Source organism: Cupressus sempervirens, chromosome 1 (genome assembly GCF_028749045.1).
Source record: "Cupressus sempervirens isolate cs-2001-9-10 chromosome 1, ASM2874904v1, whole genome shotgun sequence".
In the NCBI taxonomy this organism is placed as follows: Eukaryota; Viridiplantae; Streptophyta; class Pinopsida; order Cupressales; family Cupressaceae; genus Cupressus; species Cupressus sempervirens.
Window position 1 is genome coordinate 764,309,417 of NC_143118.1, and position 27,765 is coordinate 764,337,181.

Sequence of the window (27,765 nt, forward strand, 5' to 3'; positions counted from 1 at the left end):
CTCTTACATATACGCTCCTATAATTACCCCAATATCTCTCTCTACAAATATACATGTAAAACTCTTTTGACTTAAATCCACTTCTTGTAATAGTTGAAGTTGCTATTATAGACATAATTTTTACAATCTATAATGGGATTTCAGAACAAAATGCCAAACATCGGATTCCTGCTACAAATCCTCATCTTCGATGAAGTTAAAATATAGAGGGCACACCCCGACCACCTACTACTCCTCGCATTTCTTCATTAATCTCTTCGCCCTCTTTTATAAGAGAATGTCGAATTACTAAGATTAGAGCTGCCATGCTGTGCTTGGAATAGTCCATGGTTGTGGACCCACTTCCAAATGGGTACTTAGCCAGCAAAAGACATGTACCTTTAGAGCTTTTAACTACTGTCGACAAAAGATCGTTTCAATACAATCTCTATGACTGTTAACATATGTGAAACATAGTATGAGCCCACCGTGAATTGATTTTTGCAATCATTAAATTTACAGATTAAAGACTAATGTGTTTCGGTGTGTTGATGGTGTACAGTAAATTTCCATTTCAATCATTTATGACAGTTGTGAGAACCGAATTTAGACAATGGAATGCCTTCTTTCATACGCAACATAATGTTCTGTTCAAGTTTAGAGTAATCAGTCCTTTCAGCTTCCCAATTTCCCCTGGAATTTCTCCTTTGAGATTATTTCCAGATAGGTCAATAACAGTAAAAGCCGCAGGAATTGAAGAATAGTCCAGCTATCCTCAAACGTAAGAACGAAAGTCTTGGCCGTTTAAGGGATTCGCAGTTTGAAATATTCCTTCACGGTTTCCATGCATAACAAAGGTGGCAATTTATTAAAAGAAATTGAGAGTTAAAATGTCAATGAGAATACGAACCGATTCTTTTTTATGTACATTGTAACTGTCGTGCTGTGGCTGTATAGAATGCCTCTCGGTGTAATTATTCATGGATAGACATATTATTTGTAATTATCATATTAATATTAATATTACTTTCTATTAAGAAATTATTAAAAAAATAAAACTAGAATGAATATATAATATAATAAATATTTTTGATGGTAAATTTAAACGACCTTCTTTATCTCTTACTATAATGCCCTCTATCACAATTTCCTCGAAAAAGATTATCCTTTGATTCTCTTCAAAAATATTGTCAAACAAAATAAAACAGAAGGCTAGACATTTCACACATCTACAAGATTATGCATTTTTATATTGGATGGCTCACAAATAAGGAAAGTGTAGATCATCTACAAAAGAAGTGTAGATCATCTACAAAATTATGCATTTGACATATGAAGTAAGTTTTGTTCAAATGTTTTTCTACATCTTTATTATCATTATTAATTCTATTGGTTTCTTTCATCTAATTCTACGATTAAATGAATCAATTATATCAAAGAATTAAATCAATTTCTATAGTTCATAATTATTTTTTATTTTTCATTAATATATTAATCTTATTTACTTTTCATTTGATTGGTCAATCCTTTTTTTTAAGAAGAAAAAACAATTTTAACAAAGTGTACTATATAAATGTGACAAGAAATAAATTTGATGAGACAATGGTCATTAATAACAACTAACTTAATAAATAAGTGTGACAATAATTAATTTACTAACAATTTTAATTGTAGATGTGAAATGATTATGAATCAATTGTTTTTGTTTTTATTAAGGAATGTTTTTTAATGAATTTTTGATTGTTTTTTTTCAATATTAAATACTCTATGTTATCTAAAAAAATTACTATTATTTAAATGGTTAATAATAATTGAATGCTTATCATTCATTGTATTATTTAATTTTTTAAATTTAATTTACATTGATGAGTGATATTATGTTTTTAAAAAAAAATTATAACTATTAATATAAGTTAGTAATATTATGTTAATCTTACATTAATAATATTTTTTTGAAATCTTGATAGAGTTAGTCTTTAGTTTTTTATTATTTCTTTATATCATAGATAAAAAAGTTTGAAGAAAGACAAGAGCTAACTTGTGAGCCTCTCATGTGGGAGGTTGGGGTTCGAGTCTAGTCGAGCTTAACACGTAAACTTTTCTTTTGTCATGTTATTTTTGTGACAAAAATACATGCAATAAAATTGAAAAGAACAATGACTACAATTTTAAACAAAACAAAGACTAATAGATCAATATATCAAACAAAATGGAAGTAAATTGGTGGTGAACCTTTTATATTAATAATTTTAAATTCTTTATTACTTTAATTTATCCAAACACTCTTTCAAGTCAACATTATTGTTTCTCCTTTATTTTAAATTGGACATTATCACCCCTTACATTAACCCATGTCATTCAACTATTGCACCATATACCTTAAATATAAAATTGAAGTTTGTCAAGTACAAATATTTAGTAATTTAATTCTTAAAAAATATCAATAAGCTTATTATTTTAACATTTCATATAATTTTTTAAAGATTTTTTTGTAAATTTATTTTATTTAAATAATACAATCATACTAATTTCACCAAATCTAATTGGCATGAACTTTGACGCTTTGCGTCTCGTCAATTGATACACAATCCTTAAACTCATTTCCAAGTCAATCATATTTATCAATCTTAATTTTCATTCGCGTTTGCTAATATTTATTCTAACTTCCTATTGGAATCTCGACCTTGGTGGAACGTTCTAGGGACAAAAACAAAAACACTCTTCACATTATAAAGTTGTCATTTTTTATTTGAAGACTATTTATTCAACTCTTCTCGAATTATAATAGTATACTTATACTTACTATTCTTAAGATTACATTGACTACTACTTATATGTTTGTTGTTTTAGTTCTTTTTTCCTTGGAGAGTATCGTATGGAAACAAATATTATTTTAGTTTATTTTTCTTTGGAGAGTTGTGTGGAAACAAATATTGTATCTTGATACAAATGGGTATCTTGCATATTTTATTTAGATGTTAAAAAAATAGCTCACATAACATAAAATTTACCATTCTGTGTCAAGGGTTGATGTTCCGGCTATATCAATTTCACCTTGCTTTGGTCTCACCAAGGATTGTTGAGATTGATATCCCTGCTCACCCCAATCCCCATCCCCAACAAGTCCCCCTTAGGATCACAGGTCCTAGAGCCCCTACCCCATAGCCTTCGCCTAGTGGGTCCCCTGTTGAGTTGAAGCCCACCCCCTCAGGTAAAAAAGGGCTGGGAAAAGAGAAAGAACCAAAGGAATTAGAGGATGAGGGGAGAGGTGGTAGGAGGAGGTTGAGGAGGATTGCGAATCCAATGCTAAAAGGAAGTTGAGATTGGGGGCCTCACAGGAGGAGGATTCAAATTTAGAGGATATGGGTTGTCCTAAACAAAGGATTAAAGAGAAGATTTCAAATTTTGGTGAGGGGAGCATGGAGGAGAAGGAAGTGGAGATTTTTGATTCCTTAGGGTCTAGCTCAAGAGATGTGATTAAAGGGAGGAAATATATGACATATGTGTCAGCTACCATTGGGTTGGGATGTGTGGACTTAACTCGGGACTAGTTCCCTGATACTATGGATAGAGTGCCCTCCCCTATTACAATTTCCTCTCCTATAAGGGTTTCCAAGGATAATGTTATAGCTAACCCCCCGATTGTGTAGGATGTCACTAAGGAGTAGGTGGGTGGCTACCATTATGACAAGAAGGAGGTCATTGAGGAGGTCCAAAAGATGACTAGCAATGAATTGAAGGAGAGAATCTATGCTCTAGAGGAAAGAATGCATCCCTTGACTAAATTCACTATTAAGGTGATGCATGATGCTGCTACCATGTTACATCTACTAAAGGACCAGGAGGGTGATTTGACTAACATGGACTCCAGGATGTTGTTCGACTTCCTTGTGAAAGATTGGGCTAAAATCCTTCTAGGGAGGAAGGATGCCAAGAAGCCTCAGGGCCCTTTCCTCCTAGTCTCTTATGTTATTTTTTTGTTGGTCGTTGAACTTTGTTGGGTTTAAGGTGATAGTGTCTTTGTTTTTATACTTTCTTAGTTTTATTAGTTCCACTACAGGCAGTAGTTGTGTTATGCCTGTTGGTACTTTTTTTTTTTGTGATTCCAAACAATGCTTTTGTGTTACAAGTGGTAGGGGGTAATTTTGGTTGATGGTAATCTCCTGGTGGTTCACTAGTTTGATTGTTTAATGGGTCAACCCCCTTGTTTGGCTGCTTTTTAATTCAAACGCATAAATTTTAAAATACAAATATTGTTGTTTTCATATCTTATTTCATGTGACATAACTTTTTTTTTATGTCTATTTTATTGATTAAATATATTGCATAAAACATGTCTATTTGTCTTATATATATATATATATATATATATATATATATATATATATATATATATATATATATATATATATATATATATATATATATATATATATATATATATAAGTTCAATTTGTTTTCATTGGATACAAATAGTTTTGGGCATTAGTTCTATGTGTTTGTTATTTGCTAATATAGGCAAGTATGTGGAAATGCACAAGTACAATCCTCAAGGACATGCCATTATTCTTTCTTTCTTTACATTTTTCAACTCTTGCTTGTAGTTTTCAAAATATTAAGAAAATTATAAATCTATCATTTATAGAAGTATACATGTAAAAATACAAAAAAAATAAGAATATCATTTATTAGAAAGCCAAAGCTAAATAAACATCGAGGCATTCAATAAAACATCTACTATCAATTTTTTTTGTCATCCAATAAATTTAGTTTTAGCAATTCTATTAAATTCTCTACATCGGAATATAAAAGATTTGTAATTCATGATCTAATATTTGTACAAAGAACACATAAGAACAAAACATAATCTAATTGCAACAATATTCCTTGTAAAAGTAATTCTTCCAACTCAAGGAAAAACTAAATCCACAAATTCACTTAATTGCCCATGTTCAAATTGTCCATGTATATATATGATGCTTTATTATTATGAAGCTTTGCATGTGTTTCTAAATACATTATAGATTTACATAGTTCGATTATTGATAGTAATAGATGCATATATTAATATGACAATTAAATGTATTATACTATAATATAGACTCTAAATTAACATTATGTAGGACTTTTTGGAGTTATTTTAGGATAGAAGGGAATTCTTTTATAAATATAGTAAAATTGCATTTAATTAAATAAATAATCTCCAAGCTCTTACATTAGATATTTGCATGTATTCAAACTTTATAATATAGTTGGACAAAATATCAGCTACAATCCTATTATAACACAAGTAATATCTAAACAAATTTGATTATTGTCATTTGATTTCCACAAACCATTAGAAATACAAGAACTTCTTAATTTTTAGCATCAACGTTATCATCAAGATGAAGGAGAGTGCAAGAGAATAGAAAAATAAGTGGATCACTCTCCTTCATCTTGATGATGGATCACGAACTGAAATGTTGATGCTAAAAATTCAGACACAATCAAATTCCACAAAAATTTCTTGTAAGTTTGATTATGCCAATACATTTTGGATCATTGGACCATTTTAACTTTCATACAAAGGACAATATGCACCATTCTTGCAAAAACTATTTAATTATATTATAATGTTAGTTACTATCAAATACTTGCACCACAAATTGCAACAAAAAGTACTCACCACAACTTATTTTATAATGTTAGTTACTATCAAATACGTGCACTACAAATTGTAACAAAAAGTACTCACCACTACACCAAACTTGTTAGTAAATATGACATTTAATGGACTCTTTGTTTCTTGGTTTCAAATGAGTCAATTTGGCATAATGGATATCCCTAAGTGAGTCTATTGTGTTCTTGTATTAGATAGGATATTACTCAACCAATCACTATAGGTAATGTTCTCCTATGAAGCTAAAATTACTTTGTGGAGAGCTTAGTTGGACTAGTGTGCCTACCATGCTCACAATGTGAGCCTCTAGTATAATAATCAATGAATGATTGAAAGACTTTCACAATGTCCTTAATTTATAAACTATTTAAGTTTGGTAAGGATGTTAGTGTTCTAGGAAACACCTTCTAATATGGTACTTATGTGGTTGTATTCTTAATAGTGCAATGATGATTCAAATATTTTCTTGACCCAAACAATGTTAATGTCATGAATATAGATATCTTTATAAATTGTACATTTCATAATAATAAATAAAATAAAGAAAAAATTCAAATAATGTCCAACTGACTAACAATCTAAAGAATCAATAGTCAAAAGATCTTGACAGGTTTTAATATTCTTTTTAATATTGAATATTCATTTCAATATTGATTTCTCTATTGTGAAACTTAATAAGAAAATTACTAGTATCGTAAACCCCCCCTTTCGTCATAGGAAAAAAAACTTATTATGTCAAAGAATTCAATCCTATAGGCGAACATGGCGATAAAGAATACTTGGGAGCCAATATCAAAAGAATACTTGGTAGCTGATATCAAAGGAAAGGCTAAAATTTTAATCGCTCAAGTAAGGTATGGATCACACCATTTGAGATGTGAAATTGGTAGATGGAAGGTCCCTAAAGAAGGGTGAGATGAAAGAATATGTACGTTTTGCAACAAGGGAGTGGTGGAAATAGAATGACATTATGTCAAAGATTGTATTGCATACGAGGATATCTGCTACCAATACAAAGACACCTTATGGATGAACAACATAAAATGACTTTTTAAGGGATGAAACTTCATGGCCATTTTGTTAACATAGATCCACAACAAAAGTGACAACATGGAGAAGTCTCTTCTTTTAGTCCCTTAGACTGTTGGTCTCGTGGACATCATTAAAAGTCTTTCATTTCATTTCATTTGAAATAAATCTTTTTAGTGACACTCATCATGAAAGGGCAAAATAAGTGAATCAACCGTCAAATTTAGTGTCTACCAAGTCATGTGGGAAAAATAGGCAGGGTCCAAGTCACTAGAAGATGACGCTCAGCTATAGATAACACGAATACATCAGCATGAATATAATCTGGATTTGAGAAACGCATGAATCCGAAACTCTGCAGAACAGGGCATCCAGAAAAATGCTTTCGAACGTAGCCCCGTTCATATAAAACAATGAGGAACAAACAAAGTTGCTGACAGATGCTGCCCCAGTGCTGCCACAGGACAAACACTTTATTCCTGTTTTTAATTTAGGGCTTAAAACCAAATGGGCATGCACATTAGATGTATGTTTTCCGGAGTCACGCGCTTGATTCCACATACACAATACATATGTATGGAAGAAATGAACGACATTCATTGTATACAGCTACGAAGATTGTACGTATATACTTAGAAGTGGGCCGGGTTTATTGGCAACATGTATACATCTATGTATAGTGTCAAAACACGTCAAAGTTTATGTTATAGACATCAAGCTATTTTTAGTCTGACGCATTATAAAATCATCTATCTAGTTTAGTACAGAGCTCAATTTTTCGAAAAATAAATACATTGTCTATAATGTGGGAGTTTTTTGGTATGCGACCACTGTGCCTTGTGTTGAGGCGGCTGGAAAAGATTGACCGAGTGTAGGTATACACACATCGTATATCAGAAGGGCCCGCTGCACTGGTTGATATATACACATTGTTAATCGAATCAACTAGTGGTCAGAATTTAGTGGCGCCTAGAGTGTATATGTATTTAAGAAGTGGGTTGGAGTCATTGATATATGTATATATACGATGTATGGGTATACAGTCAAGAAGTGGGTAAAGTTCGATTTTTACATTTTTGGAATCTATTGAGTAAGTTTTTGTTTTATCAACGCTTAGGATTGAATCCGGCGGGTAAAGTTCTTTGGTATGTATACATCATGTATCTATGTGTATAAGATTTTAAGAAGTGGGCAATATTCCGAGGAGGAGAAATGACTGCATAGTTTGAATCATAGTCACACCTGCCAAATTCTGCCATAATCATTACTAGTTTTTTCTCTAACGATAGATTGCAGTTCTATCTACGCCGATTCACCTATCACTTCTTTTGGGGCCCTTCCGAATGCTTTGATGAATGTAGAGTAGAGTTAGATGGAGAGCTTCTGCTAAATTTGGAGGAGAGAATCAATACAAGGCTGTTCTTGCACGATCTCAATATTCTCTGGCGTTTGAGTAAGTATTAGCTCGCCTATTACTCTTTCTGATCTCTTCCTCATTTGTTTCTTTATGTTTGTTTAATCCATATACCCAATTTTGCTACATGGTTTGCCTTTGTAGTTAATTTGGAGGTAGATTGTCGTTAGAGCTTGCTTTGGAGGTGGGTTTGAGTTCTTAATTGATTTTGTGACGGGTTTATTGTTTTGTTAGGTCCTGGATCTTCTCAGCACTGAATTTTGATTGTTCTCATTGTCTAGAATCCAAGTTTTTTATAGTCTATTTTTCAAGAATACATGTTATTTTTCCTGTCAAACTTTGATCGTAGCTATGAGAAGTAATTTAATTTTTTAAAAACATATCTTCAATGAGCAAGAAGCAATTTAAAAAAAAAAAAAAAAAAAAAAAACTCTAAATTGTCGGAGGCTTTATGGTTTAAGTTGGTTTATCTCCATCAAATGTGGCCTGGTGGGCTGCTACTGTTTTTTGCACATACGTAGTATGGCCTTGCTGGAAAGCCTTGGGTAATTTTTAGCAAATGCAGTTGTCAGGTGTTAGCCTTTGTTATCAGACTTACGAATCAGCTTCAGTGGTATGCATACTGTGGAAAGTATATGGCAGCATTATCACTTGCTGAACCGAATGTCGCTATTCCGGCATGGTCTAGTTTTAATGAGTACAGATTCTGGACTGCATAGATTAATGAAGCATTTTAGAACTAGCTTTGACTATACAGAACAGGTTCATCTATGTTTAGTGGGATGACAGGTTCATTCTAGTATGATCCGAAACGTTGATGGTTAAAAATTTATACACAATCCTGGCCCAGAAATACAACTGCTTATACATATCAGGTTCATCTATGCTTAGTGGGATGACAGTTTGTGTTTCAGATATATGTGTTGACATTTTCCAGGCATTACTCTTCTGAGCTAATGGTATTTTTTTTGGTTGCCCGCTTACAACGTTTAGAGAAACAAAAATTGAGAGTCACAGCCATGACACATAGGCAGATAGATTCACGTGCTTTAGAGAACAGCAAGAGAGAAATTCAGTGCCAAGTACATCATGGCACTGATGAAGGCACATATGCCAGAGGTTTACATATAACTTAGAACAACAGCAGAAAACACTAGGTTCATCCCATAGATTTCTTAATTGAATGTTTATTTGTCTTTCACGTTCTTGCTTCACCATATGACTCTTGTTGGAGGTTTACTACAAGAGTTGTTGTAACTCAGAATTATAGGAGTGTTCGGTGAATTGTGACATAAAAAATTACTCAATATGCTTTCATGATGATGGTCCAGTTTCTGGTCTATTTAAAAACGTCACAGCACAAGATGGACAAAGGAGCATCCTTGCTAAGCATGCCAAATTTTGAAGTTTGTATGTTTGTGCGTTCATGGAACTTACCCCTTTTGAGTTTTTCAGACTGATTAGAGAAGTAAACTGTGTGAGTTTAGGCTTGCTAAGTGGTGATCAGCAGTAGCAATTCAGTTGCCTTGAAGTAATAAACTACATTCAATACAATCTGTACTTCATTGCCACTACTGAAAAAACAGATAACAATTCAATTGAATGTGTTTTTGTCTCTGTCAGTATGAGAATATCTTTTGTTCTGAGTAGAACATGTCAGAATTCCCTTATGTGATCAGAACAACTTACCTTTCATATTGATGAAGAATTGCTCCCACCCATTCAAGCTTAAAAAGACATAATTATGATCAATGACCACACCACTTTGAAATGTCAAGGGATATCTTTTGTTCTGAGTAGAACATGTCAGAATTCCCTTATGTGATCAGAACAACTTACCTTTCATATCGATGAAGAATTGCTCCGACCTATTCAAGCTTAAAAAGACATAATTATGATCAATGACCACACCACTTCGAAATGTCAAGGGATATCTTTTGTTCTGAGTAGAACATGTTAGAATTCCCTTATGTGATCAGAACAACTTACTTTTCATATTGATGAAGAATTGCTCCCACCCATTCAAGCTTAAAAAGACATAATTATGATCAATGACCACAGCACTTTGAAATGTCAAGGGACCTACAAATCTAAAATATCATACAAGAGGTGAATCCTCTATTGGTTTGGAGAAACTGGAAAAGATAGTCATAGGGATGCATTGGGTGAATCTTTTGTGTTGGAAGTAAAATGTAAATAGAATCATTTATTGCCGTTTCCTTTCATTTAGTGCCGTTTCCTTACATCATAGTAAAGCAAGCCTGTTGATCCTTAGTTTGAACTAGAAGTTGCCTTTTAAATAATTAATGTTTAGTGTTTCTGGTTTCGAATGTGTGAATTTGTTTGAATCAACGTTTCAGATCACACTCTGTGATTCATCATCAGGATAACCAAAGTGATCTGTGATCCATCATCAGGATAACCAAAGTAATCTCAGTTTGGTTATCGTGATGATGGATCACAAAGTGTGATCCGAAACGTTGATTCAAACAAATTCACACAATCAAAACCAGAAACACGAAAGATAAATCAAATGGATTGTGGAAAATTGATATTTTTAAATAATTGTTGCCCATTTTGAATCAAGCAACTCAATTGAATGCTTTTTGTCTCCATCAAGTGCTAGAACATTTTGCCTTGGTGAGTAGAAAATATCTCAATCCTCTTATGTGATCGGAACAACTTCACTTTCAGTTTGATGAAATGTCGCTTCCACTCATTCAAGTTTAAAGAAATAGAAAATTATGATCTGGGACCACTCTGCAATGCCAAGGGACCTACAAATCTGTAAATTGTCATGCAAGAAGCGAATTATCTACTGGTTCTGAGAACTTGAAAAGATGGTCATAGGGATGTGTTGGGTGAATCTGTTGTGTAGATAAATAGAGTCATTGTTGCTGGCTTACATCATTAAAATGCAAGTGTACCATGTTTGATCTGTAGTGTGAAGTAGGAATTGCCTTTTAAATACTTGTGACACATTTGAATCATAAGCAACTGTACAGTACTGAATATTTACTAGTAAAGATAGTCACAGTCATGGATTGGATGGAATGTATTACATTAGATATCTATATGAATAGTCTTTGTTGTTGGCCTACATTATTAACTATATAGAATAGGAGTGTGTCCTGTTTGATCTCTACTATGAGTTGTAGGACAAAAAGTCATAGCACAGTCAAATCATAGTATTTCTACAGTGTTATGTACAAGAACCCTACCATCTCAAATTGTTAATTTTCATGAAAGTATTATCATAAAACCAATTTAGTGTATTTTGTTTAATGATGAGGAGGAATCAATATGTGGACCTCTGCTGACTATTTTATACAGAAGGCATAGCTAATGTAAAATCAATAATTGTTTTCCCTACCGCATTCCTATATAGAAGGTGCATATCGTCTGTAACTTCATTACGTACAAGGCAAAATACATTTTCTTTGGAAATGCTAAGTATAGGTGGATATTAGGTACAAAGACACAAAGAATTTAACTCATAACATAGTTCATGAAGTATAAGATAATAAAGGCAGGCTTGGGGATTTTTTTAAACAACTAAAGCAACATATAAAGTGATATGACCCTGCCATAGAGGCTCAGATCATAGAGTCAGAATCATTTTGCCCAATAAAGAAAGCACCAAAGAGGAGTCAGGATTATGGACAGCTGTTCTCCAAAGGGATGTGTATCTTAACAAAAAAGGTTTAAGCAAACATTGATTGATTAAAAGCAGCGATTAGCATCAAGGGATGGTTCACTTGGAGGAGTTTTGTCTCTTGTGGAGGACTACTATGAACTTGTGACTCTTCATCTCTTTAAGGGTATTATAAAAGGACAGATCTAGTCTTGGAGAAGGCATCAAATGACCTAACAACAATCAGAAACAAAATTAAGGAATCCTAGCCAAATTAAGAGTAGAGATAAATATTTATAATATTAGCAACTATATTAAAAGATGAGTCCATGAATGAAGTAAAATTATAAGCGCGCATACACACATATCTGTCTATGTGTGTGTGTGTGTGTACATGTCATTGATCTTTGCGAGTATTTTGATGCTTCTCTTATTATAAATATGCTGAGTTACTGGTTCAGATTCAGGGACGGTTGCAGGTGCGGGTGCGGGTGTGGGTGTGCGAACTTGGTATTTGGGTGTGATATTTTTTTTCGGGGTTTGGTTGCGTATGGGAACATGTGTGTGTATATATGCACTTTTTTTACCAAAAAAAAGAGAAATATACAAAATTGTAAAACTAAATAATTTCATTGTATGATACTTGATATTGATCAATGCCAAATGCCAAATATAAATATTAAATACCAATTGATAGTTGAAAATATTTATATAAAGCTATCAATGATATCATATATGTCTATGTTCACAACTCCCAATGAATATCATTCCAATTATTGCATTACAAAATGTAGCTCATGAAATATGATTCAGTGTTCATCAATTATCAAATACAAATCACCTTTGAATACAATCACTTTTCTTCAAAATGCCAAGATGGAGAGAAAATATTGTGACAACAAAATGAGAAAGATGAAATGAATGTATGTTTAAAGGCCATAGATTGGGTCAGTTTAGGGTTAGGAAGGATTTAAAAAAAAAGTTTTTTAAGTTTGGGGCTACATTTTTTTGGGGCTACATTTTTTAAGGCAAGCTTGGGAGTCTACATAGGTACACTTGGGTTTGTGCTAGGTGTGCACATGGTGCAGGCCTAGCATTGTGGGGCACACCCACAATAGTTGGTGTACAACTTGTGCACACCCAACATGTACCCATAGATGCACCCTATCAGGTGCATATTCGAGCCCATATTGGGAATCCAATTTGGGGTTTGTAGGTATTGACCCCACAACTTAGTAAATATGTAATAATAGATTCATATAATAATCCATTTTATATTTATATAAGTGGACTGGAAATAGGAAGGACGACCAGCCTTCCAGGTTCACAAGAGTAGAAGGACAACTAACCTTCATGCTTCTCGTCAAGCTCGCCACACAAATATGGAATGGGTGACCAACCTTTCTAGTTCATGGGCTGGGGATAGAATGGTCAAGAATATTTTTGGTGCTTTTGGAATGGGTGACCAACCTTTCTTGTTCATGGGCTGTGGATAGAATGGTCAAGAATATTTTTGGTGCTTCTAGGTTCACAAGAGTAGAAGGACAATTGACCTTCATGCTTCTTGTCAAGCTCGCCACACAAATATGGAATGGGTGACCAACCTTTCTAGTTCATGGGTTGGGGATAGAATGGTCAAGAATATTTTTGGTGTTTCTGGACTTGATTGAGAAGGTTGACTAGCCTCCAGGGTGAACTAAGGGATGGAAGGAGACCCACCTTTCTTGCTCTTGCAATACAAATGCGACCAACCTTGACAGTTCGCAAATGTTCCAAACAAATTCCTATTGGGATTATTTTAGGAATATATTTTTGAATGACTATTGCCTTATCTAGATTTTAACGTGAATGACATTTATATGATATCATGATGGATTTTAATGCTTAGTCAACATAGATGTTATCTTGGCTTATGATATAATGTCAATTTGTAGGGATTGATATTGTGCACACAACCTAGACTGAGAATTCTCTAAGGGCATTTCAATTGGTGAATTCTCTAATGGCGTTTCTTATTTTTAATTGGAATTGTGGCATTAGGGCAAAATTAGGAATATCCCAAAAGGGGACATTACATAAAGAAAACAAGTACAACCAGTTTTGAATCTCTAATAGTCACAACAAACAATTTTGTTCTAGATTCAAGTAGTTTAAATATCATCTCATTTCGGAAAGTAGATAAGATAAGATAAATTATTAATGCTAAGATAAGATAAATTATTAATGCCCAACAAGAGACCATTCAAAGAGTCTAAGGGATTGAAAGTTACAACAAAGAGACAACCAATAGCTTGCACACCAAATGGTGTCCAAGGAAAGAACAAGCAACCAAGAAACAAAACAAAAGAGAGCCAAAAAAAACCACTACGAGGATGACCAACTAGGGGTCCCCAGTGGTGGTGAAATACCCCAAAACAAAAAGGTATTTGTTGGGGCGCGAGGGGGTCCAAACCTATCTTTGAGACCTACTGGGAGTGGATTGTTGTCGCTGTGATGTGTGACCTTTGTGAGGTCTCACTGACCTGGTATGAATTGAAGTGGAAGGGCCCAATGGATGCTTGACATCTCTGGTGGAGGTGACCGACACGAAGAAGGATGTGATGAGTTGTATAGGCCTCAGTCCTGAGGTAGGTTTTAGCTTTGAGGTGTGATCATGAAGACGAGTAGCCTCTTAGAGGTAGAGCTCTAAGCATTGTTAATCAATGTACATGAAAAAGGAAGCTAAGGACTGACAGTCTTTGAACAAACATTGGAACCTCTCGTGAATCTCATAGTAGATGGGGTTTTGGAATAGAAAGTGTAGCTTTGTCTCAACCAAACTCAACTCATAAAGCTAACAAGTTCGAGCATCTCTATCAATCTGGAGGTCGGTTTAGATGCAAAGACAATGGGATCCCACTTTGAAGGAGCCTAGAGGAATATGTAGGGCATGAGGCTAGCACCGCTCAACATAAGAGGGGCACACAATGATACCATCCTGAATGTCAATGTAGTGCTCAATGTAGAAGGCCATTGTGGGACGGAGCCTCTCTGGAGGGTCGATCTGGGTTGTGTGGATATACCACCTATAGATGTCCATCCTAATATGCTCGTTCAACTCCGATTGGGTAGAGAGGAGATGAGCGAGAGCATCCAAAGAGTATTGGAAGGGAGGCATATCATGAATATCAATGCCCATAGACGCTAAGAGACTAAACGCCTACGTATACCAGCAACGAGCCCTACCAGCAAGTTCGGTCATCACAGTGGCTTCAGAGGAGTGATAAGCCAATTAGGAATATCTTTGAGAACCCTTTGTTGAGTCAGAAAACCCCTAGAGTTGGTGAAGAAACCAGGTCAAATCAAAGATGGCCCCGAGTTTAAAGGGACGAGCCTTGAGAAGACCTCATAAATGTTTTTGATTTCAAATGCGTTTTCCATGTTCTATTATGTATATAATAATATAAAAATTTAAACTCAAAAATAAGCCATCATAGCATAGGAGCTTCTTCCATCTGATACATCCAAGAACATAAAATATTTAATAGCATTAGTGTTAAAGGTCACTTCTACATCCAACATCATTAAATTTCACTACATCCTTGTCCATATTACCTTTGTGGCACATCTATCAATTGAGCTTGACTTTGTATCCGTTATTGGAGGGCTACAATAGTTGTATGCATTTAAGTTTTCATGCGAATATTATATGTTTAGTGCTGCATAGAGATTTAGAATACTTTCTAGTGTTGTTTTGTATACACCACTTATTTTACACTTTGCGGTAATCACATATTAAGAAATTGCCCATTGACAAGCATTATGTTGAAGGAATTATTTGTGGAAACTCCTTGATGCAGGAGCCAAAACTTCTAGAGCACATAACTTTTGATCTAGGGATCTGGATGAGGCCCCCCCTTTTCCTATTTTCATATTGAAGATATCAAAGAGCTCCACATCACATGACCTACTTTATCTGCTACAAACTATTTTGACATATTTTGGCACCAAAATTGACCATCTAAGGCTCAAGTTTTGCAGTTTAATGTTCTGTTTCAGTTTTTTCAACTCTCCAGATTTTATGATTCAAATTTCAGTGTATGAGCATGATCTTGGGTCAATCTCAAAACTTTTAGGAGAGATGACCTAGTAGTTGAGCACCCTAACTTTGTGCTTCCCAAAATCTTACATGGAAATTTCATATCACTCCCAATTTTTTATAGCAGCTTACTTTGCAAGTCCTCTGCCTACAACTAAGATTTCAAGGTAACATCATCAAATATGATGCCACATCAGCATGCTTTTTGCCAAAGTGTCCAAAAAGGCCCAAGAAAGAGAGACCTATACTTCAGCACTAAGTCATGTTTTAATAGTGCGCTGATGTGACATCACAAGATTTGTTTCTTTTAGATCCAAGGAATACATTTCAGTCAATTATGGGTAGTCATCATCGACAATAACAACTTTAAAATTACAACTATTAGAACATTGTGTAGGGGTTAGGGGATAATTTTTAGGCAGTTTTTTTCCTTTTCAAAATTTATCTTTTTTGGTTACTCTAGGGTATTTTGTTATGTTTTTTAGTGTGTTAGTGGGTCGATTAGGGTTTAGTGGAGGAGCTAAATCAATCCAATTGTTGGATGAATCATAATTGTATTTAAAAATAGACTCTTTGAATTTGGTGGGAATGAGGCAAATTTTTTGTTTTTGTGATGGAATCTTCTTTTCTTTTTCCTTTTCATTTAAATTTTTTTTTTTCTTTGTATTCTTTATCTACACTTTTAGTTACACCATTTGGTATCAAAGGGTCTCCAATTTTGGAGAAATGTGAGTTTTATGGAAGATGGCATAAGATGTGGAAGTTATACAAAGATAAACAAGAATATGCAACATGTACAAAGGCAAGTGGAAGAGCTTAGCATAGTTATTGTGGGACATAAACATAGGCAAAGAAGTGCAAATGACACGTATAAAGAATGAAGGCTAGGGGAAGAAGCTGCAGAGGATGACTTACCATGCATTTGCTAGAGAAGAAAGAGTGAGAAGGAAGAGCAAGCTGAATCATGATCAATTGAAGAGAGGATGATTAGAGTATTAGAAGGAAGTGATGATGGAATAAAGGTTGTAAGTATCAAATTATGAGGAAGCATAAAACCAAAGGAGTTGATAAGATTGGTTGAAACGTATGCAAAAGTTTTTTGAATGGAAAACTATGATAGAGTAAAAGATAGTAAGTTTGCATGCACAAAATTAACATATCACACAATGGTTTGGTGGGATCGCTTGCAGAAAGAAAGACAAAGGAATGGCATGGAAAATATCAACACTTGAAAAAAGATGAAGAAGAAGCTTATGGAATCTCTTCTTATTGATTATGCACAAACCTTGTACAAAAGATTTTAGAATCTAAGACTAAAGGAACTTTGTGTATATGAATACACAATGAACTTTATAATCCATCAATTCGAAGCATGACGAAACAAATGATTAGATGGTAAGTATCAAATTATGAGGAAGCCATAAAACCAAAGGAGTTGATAAGATTGATTGAAAGGTATGCAAAAGTTTTTTGAATGGAAAACTATGATAGAGTAAAAGATAGTAAGCTTGCATGCCGAAATTAACGTATCACACAATGGTTTGGTGGGATCGCTTGTAGAAAGAAAGACAAAGGAATGGCATGGAAAATATCAACACTTGAAAAAAGATGAAGAAGAAGCTTATAGAATCTCTTCTTATCGATTATGCACAAACCTTGTACAAAAGATTTTAGAATCTAAGACTAAAGGAACTTTGTGTATATGAATACACAATGAACTTTATAATCCATCGATTCAAAGCATGACGAAACAAATGACAAGATGGGTGTAAGGGATGTAAATGACTGATATTTCTCTATCAAAAAATGGACTATGTATGCATAGTGATAGGATCAATAACATGTAGGATGCCTATCAACTAGCTTTGAAGATAGAAGATAAACAAATAGTTATGATTTTGAGAGATCATTTGGGGTGAAGAGAGGGTCATCATTTCCTTCCAAGAGACATAAGTGGGTTGTATTGCACAAGAGGAGAATGATCTAGTGAGGTGAAGAAAAAAGAAAATTTTAGATAAGGATTTCAAAATGAGAAAAATAATTTCTTAAAGAGACAGAGGATATGTCAATGATGGGGGGTTTAATCAAAATAGATTTGGAGAGGTAGGGACTATTATGGCGATAGAGGACAGAATGCTCAACACAAATTGGTTTGGTGAAGAAGTGTATAAAGCATTTAGAGTGCTTGCACTATCATGCAAAAGGAGGAGGCAAGAAGATTGCCAAGAGTGAATTTGGTTTAGTAGGATGAAGAAGTAATAGGTGTAGGTGAGTGTCTTATGACGAAGATAGTGATAGATCCAAGGAAGTAGAGCCTTGCGATGATAGCTAATGTCTGCATCCAAATTTTTTCCAAACTAAATGACACTTTAGGAGGAAAAGTATACTATTTAATTATTGGTAATGATGAGAAAGGTTATGAGAATGATGAGGAGTTTCATAAAAAATGGATTTTAGAGAGGTAGGGGCTATTATGGTAATAGAAGACAGAATGCTCAACACAAATTGGTCTGGTGAAGAAGTGTATAAAGCATTTATAATGCTTGTATTGTCATGCAAAAGGAGGCAAGAAGATTGCCAAGAGTGAATTTGGTTTAGTTTGAGTAGAAGAAAAGGATGAAGAAGTAATAGGTGTAGGTGAGTGCCTTATGACGAAGATAGTGGTAGATCCAAGGAAGTAGAGCCTTACGATGATAGCTAATGGTTGCATCCAAATATTTTCCAAACTAAATGGTACTTTAGGAGGAAAAGTATACTATTTAATTATTGATAGTTGGAGTTGTGAAAATATAGTTTGTAATCAAATGGTATAGAAATTACATGCAAAAAAATCCTTATCCTTGTATTTTCTTGGTTGAAGAAAGGAAGTGAAGTTACTATTTATATGAGGCGCTCAATCAAATTTTCAATAGGAAAGACTTATCGAGATGAAATTTGGTGTGATGTTATTTCAATGGATGCATGCCATGTGTCTCTAAGGAGGCTATGACAATACAAAGAAAAGCTTATCCATGATGGAAGAAGAATATAAACTTTTTGGAAGCACAATTTAAATGGGGTTCTATTACCTCTTAATGAAGGATGGAGAACATGCTTCCCATAAAAGATTTTATCAAGGAGATGAAGATAATAGAGCTCTATTTTGCTTAAGTGAGAATAAAAAAAGATGCAAATGCTGTGTCATATTAGTAGAAGAACCAAAATTGTTGATGTTGTAACTAACAAGCTACTGGATGTTTATAACCAAAGAGAAGCAATAACCAAAGAGACACATTCATTTTCACATCAATTACAAATTCATTTTACTCAATTAGGGAACTTACATAACGAGCTTGCCTAAACATACAAAATTGAAAAGGCAAGTAATTGAGCCAGTGGTGCAGGAGCACCTAGGCGAGCTCCTAGTCCTAGTTCGACACTTTGGTTTTTGGCTTGTACTGACCTTAGCCAAGTCAGTTGGTTGTATTTGGACCTTAGAAGGTCATGTGTGTTTGCTCCTAGATGGATTTGACTAGGCATTCAAGTTGTTTTTGAGTTGTTTTGCTTACCTTGTGTTTAGGTTGCTAGGAAGCAAGATTAGGGTTATGGGTCTTATACCCTAGAAGTTTGGGGAAAGTTTGTCCTCTATGGTGTTTTTACATCTTTTTACACAAGTTGGAGGTCATAATTTTTCATTTGATGCAAAGTTGGGAAAGATGTCAAAAATATGTAAATTGTTGCAAAAGTTGTTAATTAGATAAATTATGTGAGTGGATGCTTTGAAGGCTAAATCATGCCTAGACATCATAAAGAGACCATAATAGGCCTATTTGGAAGTTTCCAAGAATTATAAGACAAAGTTGATATGAGATGCAAAAAAGTTGTTGGCAACTTTGAAAAGTTTGCTTGACAATTTTTGACAATTTTTTTGCATTTTCAGGAGAATGAGGTTGATGGTTAGGATGACTATCTGAAACCTCTCAAGGAACCTATAAGATCATGAAGGAGGCCCATACCAAGGGTTGGAGTTTGTAATAAGTGAATTTGAAAAGCTAAAGGCACAAATTCGTGTTTAGTTTTGACAAATTTTCATGTTTTTGATTGCTCGAGTACTATGATGGATTGAAAGATTTCTGTTCTCGTTTGGTCCTTGTAGTTCATGTTCTTACAGTGCTTTTTGTTTTGGATTGCAAGTTGATAGGAGTTCATTTGGTAATAGCTCAAAAATCTTTTGTAGATAGGCAGTTTGTTGTTTTTATTTTGACAATTTTGGGAAAAATGGCTCCCCCATGAATCCTCATTGTGGAACCATCATGGCTTTGAGGGACATGGAAGTGGAGTCTTTGTACAGTGTATATGGTAAAGGAGAGGCCTAGACAAACTGGTTTGCTATTTATCAAGTGATGCCCTAGGCAAGCTTTCATTGCATGGCTAGGTGATCATAGTGCTTGCAAGAGGCTTTTGATGGATTGAATGTATCAAATAGTTCAATCTGAGAGTTGCAGATGGAGGAGGGATGTATGAGGCGGAAGGAGAAGTTCCCAAGACAAGTTTTGTTATGTATTTCATTAGACCTTAGTGAATGCTGATTGGAAATGCTTGAAACCCTTGGTTTTAGGCATAAAAATAGCAAAGGGGTGTAAGGATAAGTTGAGGACTTGAGACCCACAAAATCAGGAAGTGTTCCCAAAAGGGTATTCATATCTGAGATTAGTTTTTCACCTGGTTAAGAGAAATTTGGAGTTGTAGCCTAAAACCTAACTTTGGAGGCCTAATTCAGCTAGGCCTAATCAGGACAATTTTGCTAAATTTGAAGGAATCGATAAGGAGATCTATGGGTTTTGAAGTTGGAAGTTTGATAGAAGTCCTAAATCCCTTATTCCTGGATGAAGGTACAATGACCATTTATGGTAAAGTTGTGAGTTTGGGGGACAAGTTGGAATGACCCTATGATGGATGCAAGTTGTAAAACATTGGTGTAGTTGGATAGGGAAGTGTAGAGGATAAGATGACAATCCTCTTGAGGTTAGGGTGACAAAGGAGAACCCTAATAGGCAAGCAGGGAAGCCTAGATGAGTCTTTAGTGAAGAAAAGGGCTAGTAAGCAATCCAACTTACATCAGATTGGTATCAGACCCATCAAAGATTTGGGGTTAGTGGCATGTCTTTAGATACTGAAGAGTCAGTAGGGCAGGTGGACATGGTGACCAATGCAAAATTTGCCAAGGAGATGAAGGAGCAAAAGGAGAGGAATAGGCTCCTAGAGGAAGCATTAGAGAAGATGAAGATAAAATTGGAGGAGGTTGCTCAGGCAACCAAGACAATAGATCAAGAAGGAGAAACTGGTGATAAAGGTAAGGGAAAGGTTGATGAGGAAGACATAATTCCTGAATCAGACCCTCCATTGACTGAGGAGCCATTTGTAAAAGCCATCAAGGCATTGGGTGGAAAGGCCCTAGAAGGAGTCCCTTTGTTTAGTGGGAAGATGGACCCAAAACTTGTGATGGAATGGATTGAAGGGATGGAAAACCATTTTGAATGTGAAGGGGTCATTGAAGCACAAAAGGTCAAGGTAGCCAAATCTAGACTAAGAGGATCAACACTAACCTAGTTGAAGTATCTCCAAGAAGAGAGGGAGAAGATGGGAAAGAAACCAATTGCAAATTGGAAAGCCATGGTGACGAAGGTAAAGGAACAATACCTACCTGAAGACTATGAAATTCAAATACACAAGAAAAGACAAAGCTTAAAGCAAAAAGATATGGATGTGGCAACATATACTGAAGAATTTCAGAAGTTATGTTTGAGATCAAGGACTCAAGAAGAAGAACCTATTAAGGTGGCTAAGTATCTAGGTGGGTTAGAGTGGAACATACAAGAAGAAATCAACCTATGGACACCCTACAATAGTCATAGATGTTTCCAATTGGCACTGAAAGTGGAAGAAAAGAAGAAGAAGAAATCTGACACCAACTTTAGAGGCAGAGGTAGAGGCAGAGATGGTAGGAATCAAAGAGGTTATGGTGGTAGAGGTTCAGACTCAAGAAGCCAAGGGGAAATCAAGTGGATTGAACAAGAAGAAGGGAATTCTAATAGAGGGAGTTTCACTAGGGGAAGAAGCTCTAACAATGGTGGGAAAGGAAGAAGCAACAACCAAGGTAGAGGATCCTACTTTGCAACCATGAAGTGCTACAATTGCAACCAGATGGGACACCTTGCATATAGATACCCTGAGAAAGGTTCTACTTCCTAAGGGAGTGTGAAAATAGTCAATTATGTGCAAGAAGAGTCTAGTAACAACAATAAACCATCTGAAGTACCCTTAGAATTAGAAGAAGGGGAAAATCTAATGATAAGGACATCGATTAAGGAACCTATAAAGGAAGAACCAAGCCAAAGAGGAGCACTATTTAGGGTGAAGTGCAAGATGATGGGAAAAGTGGGTAAGGTCATCATAGACTCAGGTTCCATAGATAATGTCATATCAGAAGAGACAACTAGAAAACTAAATATGAAAAGAATTTCACATAGCAATCCCTATAAAGTTACATGGCTCAACAAGGGGCAACATGTTCTTGTAAGTGAACAAGCATGGGTTGAATTCTCAATAGGAAGGTATAAGGACAAGGTGTTTTGTGACATTCTACCTATGGATGCATGTCACCTCCTACTAGGAAGGCCATGGCAGTTTGATAGACAAGCAATGCATGATGGAGCTAAAAATGCATACTCGTTCAAGAAAGATGGTGTGATATTCAAGATTCAATCTTTAATAGAGTAGGGAGAGGTGAAATCTCCAAATCCTAATGTCCTAATGATGGGTGAGAGAGAGTTCCTAAAGACCTTGGAAGAAGGTGGAGTAGGGTTTGCTGTAGTGTTGAAACCTAAACAAGAAGTTGTTGACAAGGCAGGAAAGAAAACAGAGTTAACTAAGGAAGTGCAAGAAATGCTTGAAGAGTACAAGGACATTGTTAATGATGGACAACCTACTGCCCTACCTCCTAAGAGACCTGCTAGCCATCAAGTTGACTTTATTCCTAGAGCCACCCATCCTAACAAAGCTGCCTATAAAATGACCCCTTAGCAAAATGAGGAAATTGCCAAGCAAATCCAAGAACTCTTAGACCAATGCCTAATTAGGAAAAGTATAATCCCTTGTGTTGTGCCTACTGTTTTAGCACCTAAAAAGGGGGGAACTTGGAGACTTTGTACTGATTTAAGAGCCATTAATAGGATCACCATTAGGTATAGGTTCCCAATACGTAGGATTTGAAGATTTAATGGACTGTTTACGAGAAGCAAGGCACTTTACCAAGATAGATCTTAAAAGTGGCTATCACCAAATTAGGATAAGGGAAGGGGATGAATGGAAAATGGTCTTCAAGACTACAAAACGATTGTATGAATGACTTGTAATGCCATTTGGCTTATCAAATGCTCCATCTACTTTTATGAGGCTTATGAACAAGGTATTGAAGGATTACATTGGTAAGTTAGTTGTTGTCTATTTAGCTGACATATTGATTTTCAGTAATACTAAAGAGGAGCATATTAAACATTTGCAAATTGTTTTCAAGAAATTGCATGAGGAAAAGCTAATGATAATTTTAGAGAAGTGTGACTTAATGAAGCAAGAGCTAGTGTACCTTGGGTTTGTTTTGTCTCAAGGGAACCTCAAGATGGATCAAAGTAAGGTGGATGCCATCCTAAATTGGCCTACTCCTAAAGTTGCAACAGAGGTGAGAAGTTTTCATGGTTTGGCCCAATATTATATGAAGTTTATCAAACATTTCAGTGCTATTTGTGCACCAATGTTGGACACTATCAAAGGTGGGATGAAGAAAAAGTTTCATTGGACTCCTCAAGCAAATGATGGGTTTGTAACACTCAAAAAGAGGATAGCTACTCAGCCCATTCTTGTTCTACCTAGTTTTGACAAACTCTTCACAGTGGAGTGTGATGCTAGCAATGTGGCCATTGGGCAGTCCTAAGCCAAGAAGGGAGACCAGTGGCTTTTCATAGTGAGAAGCTCAATGATGCAAAGAGGAAGTACTCTTCCTATGACTTAGAGTTATATGCTCTAGTCCAAACTTTGAAAAAGTGGAGGCATTAGTTGCTTCCAAACGAGTTTGTGGTATATTCAGATAATCAAGCCCTCAGTTTCCCGAATTCCCAAGACAAACTTAGTAGCATACACATGAAGCGGGTGGAATACCTACAGGCCTACACCTTTAACATCAAGCACAAGAAAGGAGTGCAGAATAAGGTAGTCGGTGCCCTAAGCAGGAGACTCCTCATAGTACAAGAGGTTCAATTACAAAGCATTGGTATTGATAGCTTTAAGGACCTATATGCTGATGATGAAAATTTTTGTAGACATTTACAAGGTATGTAAGGAGTATAAGAACAATTTCCATGGTGAATTTTCTGATTACACTTTGCAAAATAATTTGTTGTTTAAGGGTAGTCAACTATTTGTCCCTAGGGGATCAATGAGGGAGAATTTGATTCAAGAAAAGCACAATGGGGCACTTAGTGGTCATTTTGGAGTCAATAAGACTCAAGAGTTAGTCACTAGGTTCTACTTTTGGCCTAAAATGAATAGGGATATCAGACAATATGTTGAATGTTGTGTGGTATGTCAAAAAGGAAAAGGCACATCTTCCAATGTAGGTCTTTATAAACTCCTTCCAATTCCTAGCAAGCCATGGGAGTGCTTAAGTATGGACTTTGTGGTAGGGTTACGAAGGACTAAGCAAGGGTTTGATAGTATTTATGTTGTAGTGGATAGATTCAGCAAAATGACACATTTTATCCCTTGTAAGATAGTCTATGATGCTTGCCAAATTGCTCATTTGTTCTCTAAGGAGGTGGTAAGAATCCATGGCTTACCTTTGAGCATTGTTTTAGATAGGGACACAAAGTGCACAAGCCATTTTTGGAAGACCTTGTGGCATAAACTAGGAACAAATCTGACTTTTGCATCTGCCTACCATCCTCATACAGATGGTCAAATTGAGGTCATAAATAGGAGTCTTGGCAACTTGCTAAGGTGCTAAGGAATATGGATAGGTTTGGGATCAACTGATTGGATAGGTTGAATATGCATACAATGATACAGTCAATAGGTCAACTGGGAAAAGTCCATTTCAAATTGTTTACGGGTTGCATCCTAGAGGGGTATTAGAACTAAGGGATCTAAAAGATGGTGCAAAATGCAGTGGATATGCTGAGGACTTTGCCCACTCCATGAGGGAAGTCCATGAAATAGTAAGGACGACCTTAACTGCTGAGAAACTTAAGCATAAGGTGGATGAGAGTAAAAGAAATGTGCAATTTCAAGTTGGGGATCTTGTGATGGTTCATCTAAACAAAGCAAGGTTGTAGAAGGGAGTTCCTCATAAGCTTCAAATGAGAAGGTTGGGACCTTGTGCAATACTAGCCAAGTATGACAACAATGCATACAAGGTGGAACTTCTTGAAGACATTGGGTTGTCACTAGTTTTCAATGTAGCTGATTTGGTTAGGTACAAAGGCCCTACTCAGATGTTGATCAGATACTTAAGGAAGTCATTCAAGATGTAGAAGACCTAAACCTAACTCCTCGACCACCTAAGGCAGCTGAAAAGGTACTTGACTCAAGGGTTTACAAGAAGACTAGGACTACAACTTATTGGGAACATCTTGTCAAGTAGCATGGCAAAGAAGATGCAGAGGCTACTTGGATCAAGGAAGCAGATTTCAAGAAGTTGGGTATAGACACTAGCTTGCTCAATCCAAGGATGGATTGAACTTCTGTGTTTGGGGGAGTATGGTGCAGGAGCACCTAGGCTAACTCCTAGTCCTAGTTCGACACTTTGGTTTTTGGCTTGTACTGACCTTAGCCAAGTTGGTTGTGTTTGGACCTTAGAAGGTCATGTGTGTTTGCTCCTAGATGGATTTGACTAGGCTCAATCCATTCTAGCTGTTTTTGAGTTGTTTTGCTTACCTTGTGTTTAGGTTGCTAGGAAGCAAGATTAGGGTTATGGGTCTTATACCCTAGAAATTTGGGGAAAGTTTGTCCTCTATGGTGTTTTTACATCTTTTTACACAAGTTGGAGGTCATAACTTGTCATTTGATGCAAAGTTGGGAAAGATGTCAAAAAGATATAAATTGTTGCAAAAGTTGTCAATTAGATAAAATTGGTCAAAATCATGTGAGTTGATGCTTTGAAGGCTAAATCATGCCCAGACATTATAAAGAGACCATAATAGGCCTATTTGGAAGTTTCCAAGAGTTATATGTCAAAGTTGCTAAGAGATGCAAAAAGTTGTCAGCAACTTTGAAAAGTTGCTTGACAATTTTTGACAAGAATTTTGCATTTTCGAGAGAATGATGTTGATGGTCAGAATAACTGTTTGAAACCTCTCAAGGAACCTATAAGACCACGAAGGAGACCCATTCCAAGGGTTGGAGTTTGTAATCAATGAATTTGAAAAGCTAAAGGCACAAACTGGTGTTCGGTTTTGACAATTTTTCATGTTTTTGATTGCTCAAGTACTATGATGGATTGAAAAACTTCTGTTCTCGTTTGGTCCTTGTAGTTCATGTCCTTACAGTGCTTTTTGTTTCAAATTGCAAGTTGATAGGAGTTCATTTGGTGGTAGTTCAAAAATCTTTTGTAAATAGGCAATCTGCTATTTTTATTTTGACAATTTTGGGAAAAATGGCTCCCCCATGAATCCTATTCATGGAATCATCATGGCTTTGAGGGAGATGGAAGTGGAGTCTTTGTACAATGTATATAGTAAAGGAGAGGCCTAGACAAACTGGTTTGCTATTTTTCAAGTGATGCCCTAGGCAAGCTTTCATTACATGGCTAGGCGATCATAGTGCTTGCAAGAGGATTTTGATGGATTGAATGTATCAGATAGTTCAGTGTGAGAGTTGTAGAAGGAGGAGGGATGTATGAGGGAACTATACGCGGAAGGAGAAGTTCCCAAGACAACTTTTGTTATGTATTTCATTAGACCCTATTGAATGCTGATTGGAAATGCTTGAAACCCTTGGTTTTAGGCATAAAAATAGCAAAGGGGTGTACGAATAGTTTGAGGACCTGAGACCCACAAAATCTTGAAGTGTTCCTAAAAGGTTATTCATATCTGAGATTAGTTTGCGACCTGGATAAGAGAAATTTGAAGTTGTAGCCTAAAAACTAACTTTGGAGGCCTAATTCAACTAGGCCTAATTAGGACAGTTTTGCTAAATTTGAAGGAATCGATAAGGAGATCTATGGATTTTGAAGCTAGAAGTTTGGTAGAAGTCCTAGTTCCCTCAAATTGAATCCCTCACTTCTCGATGAAGATAGAATGACCAGTTGGAATGTCCCTATGATGGATGCAAGTTTTAAAACATTGGTGTAGCTGGATAGGGAAGTGTAGAGGATAAGATAGCAATCCTCTTGGGGTTAGGGTGACAAAGGAGAACCCTAATAAGCTAGGAGAGAAGCCTAGGTGAGTCCTTAGTGAAGAAAAGGGCTAGTAAGCAATCCAGCTTACATCAACTGATGAGGAAGGGTGTATGAATGGAGACTATGACATGTTGCATGAGGGCAGAGGGTGTGTGGAAACAAGAAAAAAACAAAATTGTCATCAAATGCAAATTTCGTATACTTTGGCTTGATGACACAATGGATGTGTTTATAGGAGCTAAATATTTCAATAAGGTTGAGCTATCAGGTGGCTACTATCAAATACGAATTTGAGAAGGCAGCGAATGCAAAACAATCTTCAAGGGGATGGCTTAAACGAGTTGTTGATGGTGCCATTCAAACTGTTCAATTGACCCAACACATTTTTGAGGACGATGGACAAAGTATTGTGAGATTATATTGGTAAGTTTGTGATAGTCTAATTTGATGATATTTTGATATTTAGTGAGAGTAATGAAGAGCACCTAATGCATTGATGAGTTGTATTAGAACTATTATGGAAGGAAAGACACAATTGAAG

At 35.6% G+C, this 27,765-nt stretch overlaps 1 protein-coding gene across 3 annotated transcripts in view; it reads left to right on the forward strand.

The window, feature by feature from the left end:
* Positions 1–7,406: 7,406 nt before the first annotated feature.
* LOC149580137 (putative 4-hydroxy-4-methyl-2-oxoglutarate aldolase 2) overlaps positions 7,407–27,765 on the forward strand; it is a 74,842-nt gene continuing 54,483 nt past the window's right edge. Inside the window, exon 1 of one of the 3 annotated variants that reach the window (XM_089789706.1) lies at positions 7,407–8,123. The gene's annotated coding sequence lies outside the window, so the exon portion shown is untranslated. Of the gene's footprint in view, positions 8,269–27,765 lie in introns of all 3 variants that reach the window. The other 2 variants (XM_089789710.1, XM_089789715.1) reach the window with 2 other exon arrangements.